At 35.3% G+C, this 6,000-nt stretch overlaps 1 pseudogene; it reads left to right on the top strand.

The window, feature by feature from the left end:
- The first annotated feature begins 2,243 nt into the window (after nt 1-2,243).
- Nucleotides 2,244-2,340, top strand: LOC121029034 (uncharacterized; annotated as a pseudogene).
- The last annotated feature ends 3,660 nt before the right edge of the window (nt 2,341-6,000 follow it).

A 6,000-nucleotide genomic window follows, 5' to 3' on the forward strand; every position in this document is an offset into this window, starting at 1 on the left:
AAGGCAGGCTAGCATGTTAACTGAGGGCCGGCAGGAGGGCACGGTCTTCATCATGTAGACCTTTTTCGGGTATCACAGACAGTTTGGATTTTATTCCAAGTGTAATGAGATGCTGCTGGAGACTTCAAATGGGATGATATAGTCTGGCTTGCCTTTTCTTTTTTTAAAGATTTCTCTAGAAGGGGCAGGATGGAAGCATGAAAACCAATTAAAAAGCTCCTGCAGTAGGAAATAATAGCAGCTTGGACTAGCTGGTAGCAGCAAAGATGCAAAAAAGTGAAAACATATGAAGTAGGAAGCAGAACTAACAGGATACTGGAGGGATGGTGAAGGGCAGGGCAGAGTGATTTCACAGGATTTATCATTATTATCCTTAAGCCTCCTTACAAGTATTACCAGCATTCAAAATTACCATGCACTCAGACTTTAGAAATGATAGAGTTGTGGTAGAAAGCTTAAAATAGTAAACTTTGATTGCTAAATCTGATTACTCATGATGTCTCATACATTTGAATAAAAAACGTTTCAAGGCCATTCTCTTGCAGATTTGAAAACACAGCAAAAAGATATTCAGTATTTTCTGGCATCAAAAACTTTAGATAAAGGACTCTGATTCATAACCATTTTGCAAGGGAATATGAGTAAGGAAAACCCTATTAAACGTTTACTTCAGCATTTCTATTAAAACCCTCCATCTTAGAAAAAGAAAGTATATAGGAAAATAAAACAATTTGGCATCAGTGATTAGAAGTAGAATCTGGGAGGCTCGTGGCTGAATGTTCCCTCCCTGAAACTCTCCTATCATGTTCACTCAACTCTCTACCTGTTTTCCTTTTACCTCCCTGGCCAGTCCTCTTAAGTTCCTTATTGAAATTTATACCCTCTATCTCTTCTATATTGCCCCTCATTCTGTTTTATGGGCTGAATTGTGTGCCCTGCCATCCACTCATATGTTGAAACCCTAATGCCCAGTACCTCAGAATGTAACCATATTTGAAGACAAGGGAATAGTTTTTTATGTTAAAAAAGTACTCTTAATCATTCATCATCAGGGAAATAGAAATCAAAACCATGATGAGATACCACCTCACACCTGTCAGAATGGCTAAAATTAACAACAAAGCAAACAGGTATCGGCAAAGGTGTGAAGAAAGGGGAACCCTCTTATACCACTGGTGGGAATGCAAACTGGTACAACCACTCTGGTAAATAATATGGAGGTTCCTGAAAAAGGCAAAAATAGAACTACCCTATGATCCAGCAATTGCACTGTTAGGTATTTACCCAAAGGATACAAAAATACTCATTAGAAGGGATACATGCACCCTGATGTTTATAGCAGCATTATCAGCAATAGCTAAATTATGGAAGTGCCCAAATGCCCACTGACTGATGAATGGATAAAGAAGATGTGCTGTGTATGTGTGTGTATATATATTAATACATACACACATATATATAATGGAATGTTACTCAGCCATAAAAAAGAATGAACTCTTGCCATCTGCAATGACGTGGATGGAGCTAGAGAATATTATGCTAAGTCAGAGAAAAACAAATACCATGTGATTTCACTCACGTGGAATTTAAGAAACAAAACAAACAATCATAGTGGAAAAAGGAGAGAGGCAAACCAAGAAAGACTTTTTTTTTTTTTTTTTTTTAACAGAGACATTGAAAGGACTATAAACCATCATCGAGTGAGATTTATTCCAGGGATGCAAGGAGAGTTCAATAGCCACAAATCAATGTGATTTACCACATTAACAAAATGAGAGACAAAAACCATATAATCATCTCAATAGTTGCAGACAAAATAGCATTTGATAAAACTCAACATCCATTTAGGATAAAAACTCTCAACAAAGTGGGTATAGAAGAAATACGCCTCGACATAATAAAGGCAAAATATGACAAACACACAGCTAACATCATACTCCTTGTGAACAACTGAAAGCTTTTCCTGTAAGATGAGGAACAACACAACGATGCTCACCCTCACCACTTTTATTCAACATAGGACTGGTAGCCCTGGACACAGCAATTAGGCTTAGTAAACAAATAAATAAATGGATCCTCATTCAAAAGGAAGAAGTACAACTGTCACTATTTGCAGATGACATGACACTACATATAGAAAACCCTAAAACCCCCATCAACAAACTGTGAAAATAAATAAATTCAGTAAAGTTGCAGAATACAAAATCAATCTGTTGTATTTCTTTACACTAATAACAATCAGAAAGACTATACTTTCAGGGATCATTTCTATAGTCCGTTACTAATAACAATCAGAAAGAGAAATTAAGAAAGTCCTATTTATAAGTGTATCTGAAAGGATAAAATACCTAGGAATAAATTTAACCAACAAAGTGAAAGACCTGTACTCTGAAAACTATAAGACACTGATGATAAAGGGGAAGCCAAAACAAACAAATGGAAAGATATACCATGCACATGGATTGGAAAAATTAATGTTGTTAAAATGGACATACTACCCAAAGCAATGTACAGATTCAGTTAAATCCCTATCAAAATAGCAATGGCATTTTTCACAGACCTAGAAAAGACCATCCTAAAATTTCTATGGAACCAGAAAAGATCCCAAATATCCAAAGCAATCTTAAGAAAGAACACAGCTAGATGTATCCACACTTCCTAGTTTCAAACTCTACTACAAACTCTACTACTACAAAATTATAGTAATCAAAACAGTATGATACAAGCACAAAACAGACAAATGGATCAATGGAAGTGAATAGATAATTCAGGAATAAACCCACACATATATGGTCAATTTATAAAAGGACACAAGAATATACAATAAAGTCTCTTTAATAAATGGTGTTGGAAAAATTGGACTGTTATATGGAAAAGAATGAAATTGGACCACTCTGTTATACCATAGACAAAAATAAACCCCAAATGGATTAAAGATCTGATTCTATAAAACTCCTAAAAGAAATTATAGGCAATTAGCTCTTTGACATTGATATTAGCAACAATTTTTGAGATATGTCTCCTCAGGAAAGAATGACAAAAGGGACTACATTAAACTAAAAAGGTTTTTGTACAGCAAGTAAACAATCAACAAAATGAAAGGGCAACCTATTTGCAAATGATATATTTGGTAAGGGATTAATAACCAAAATATATTAAAAACTCATTCATCCCAATATTAAAAAAAAAACAATCCAATTAAAAAATTGGCAGTGGACCCGAATAGACATTTTTCCAGAAGAAGAAATAAAGATGGCCAACAGACACAAAGAACGATACCCAATATCACTAATCATCAGAGAAATGCAAATCCAAACCTCAGTAAGATATCACCTCATTCCTGTCAAGATGGCTGTCATCAACAAACACACAAAATAAGAAGTGCTGGCAAGAATGTAGAGAAAAGGGACACTCATGCACTGTTGGTGAGAATGTAAATTGGTGCAGCCACTATGGAAAACAGTATAGGTTTCTCAAAAAATTAAAAATAGACATACCATACAATTCAGCAATTTCTCTTCTGCATCTTTTTCCAAAGAAAATGAAAACACCAATGCAACAAGACATAAGCAGTCCTATGTTCATTGTAGCATTATTTACAATAGGCAAGGTATGGAAGCAACCTAGGTGTACACTGAGAGATAAATGGGTAAAGATGATGTGGTATATATACACATGGAGTATTACTCAGCCATAAAAAGGAATGAAACCATGCCATTCACAACAATATGGATGGACCTAGAGGGTGTTATGTTAAGTGAAATAAGTCAGAGAAAAAAAAGGCTGTATGATTTCACTTATACATAGAATCTAAAAAAAACCCGAAACAAATGGGGGTGTCTGGGTGGCTCAGTCGGTTAAGCCTCCAACTCTTGATCTCGGCTCAGGTCATGATCTCACGGTTGTGGGATCGGACGCTGTGTCAGGCTCTGCACTGACAGCATGGAACCTGCTTGGGATTCTCTGTCTCCCTCTTTCTCTCTGCCCCTCCCCTGCTTGCTCTCTCTCTCTCTCTCTACCTCTCTCTCTCTCTCAAAATAAACATTTAAAAAAATAAAACATTGTTAAAAAAAAAAATGGGCAACCAAAAGAGAAACAGATTCATAGTTACAGAGAACAAAATGATGGTTGCTGGGGAGGGGAATTGACAGACAAAACAGGTGATTAAGAGGTACAGTATTCAAGTTCTACAATAAATAAAACACAGGATGTAATGTATAAATAAGGAATATAGTTAATAATATTATAAGAACTTTGTATAGTGACAGATGGTAACTAGACATGTGGTGACCATTTTGTAATGTATATAAATATTTAATCATTAGGTTATTCACCTGAACCAGTACAATATTGTATGTCAATTATTCTTCAATAAAAAAATAAATGCTAAAAAATTAAATTAAATTTTTAAAAATAAGGTAAAATAATAAAAATTTAAAAGGCAAGAAAATGGTAAAATTGAGGACAGTAGTATTTCTGATGGGGAGGTTAGAGAATGGAATGGGAAAAAACATACATGTGGACAAACAATGTAGGGTGGGTAAAATTTTACCTCTACCATCTTACAGTCTCCAGCTGGGCCTGAGAATTAAATTGACTTAAAACAGATTAACAGGAGAAAGGCACACAAATTTTATTTTTACATACACTTGGAAGTTCCCACAAGAAAATGAAGACCTAAAGAACCGGCAAAATCCAAGTTCTTCGATATTAGGTTGAACAAGAAGAGATGATTTTGGAAAGACAACTAGAATATATGGCAAACCTAAATGAAAACTGTTATTTTAACAAGGTCTGTTTGTACAGAATACCCAGTCTCAACTCCTTACTCCAGTGATAAGCATGTTTCTTCCCTGTATAGGGAGAGCATCTTTCACATGGGTGATCAGAGCATTCTTCTCTGCACCTGCTGTTTTTCACGTGCCTCTAGCTAAAAATAATCCTTATGCCAAAGTGGCATATGTTTAGGTAGCATATTCTGCCACCCTTCAATATTATTCTACATTCTCACATTGTTCTTACATTAGGTGATCCATTCACAGAAATCCATAACCCATGTGTATGAGATGCCTAGATTCCTTTGCATGTATTTAATGGCACAGATTTTTAAAATAAAATCTTTAAAACATAATATTAGCTCTGTGCCAAACATATAGTTAATGCCCAAGAAATATTAACTATTTTTAATGTGAGGTGAAAGTCCCTACATAAAAATATAGTACAATTTGGACCCATATTTTAAAGATTAAAAAGGAACTGGAGGAAATAGATCAAAATGTTCACAATGACTACTTCTGGGTGATGAGAGGCAGAGTAAATTAATTTTTTTCTGGACCTTCATATTTATCTGTACTTTGCAATCTTCTGCATCAAGCATGCTTAGATTACTAAGAATGACAACAAAACCAAATAGAACAGTCAATGAATACAATGCCTGAAGCACATTATGTATCTGTTATGATAATAAAGAAATGTATATATCTCATCTTGTCAATATTATCAAATCACTAAATGGCTTTGGTTCACCATTTTATCCTAGCAAAGTCACTCAAAGATCAATACAGGATATATTCTAAAGGTCCCTTGTGCTTTTCTACATAGTTTATTAATAGCTTATCTGACTCAGCATTTTCTAAAGATACTGCAGAAACACAGGAGTGGGACTAACCACCTCCTCTATTCTCCATTTAGTCTCAGCCTTTGAAATGTAAAATGCCAACAGTACTGTCACAAAGAAAATGGAGAAGGATGTCTGGGTGGCTCAGTCAGTTAAGCATCGGGCTTCAATTCAGGTCATGATCTCATGATTTGTGAGTTCAGGCCCCAGGTTGGGCTCTGTGCTGACAGCTCAGAGCCTGGAGCTTGCTTCAGATTCTGTGTTTCCCTCTCTCTCTGCCCCATCCCGATCCCATTCTCTCTCTCACTCTCTCAAAAATAAGTAAACATTAAAAAAAATTTTAAGGAATAATGTAGATAATATAATATCAAAAGCAATTTGTA

Source organism: Herpailurus yagouaroundi, unplaced genomic scaffold (genome assembly GCF_014898765.1).
Source record: "Herpailurus yagouaroundi ecotype Mexico unplaced genomic scaffold, PumYag 100, whole genome shotgun sequence".
Taxonomy (NCBI): Eukaryota; Metazoa; Chordata; class Mammalia; order Carnivora; family Felidae; genus Herpailurus; species Herpailurus yagouaroundi.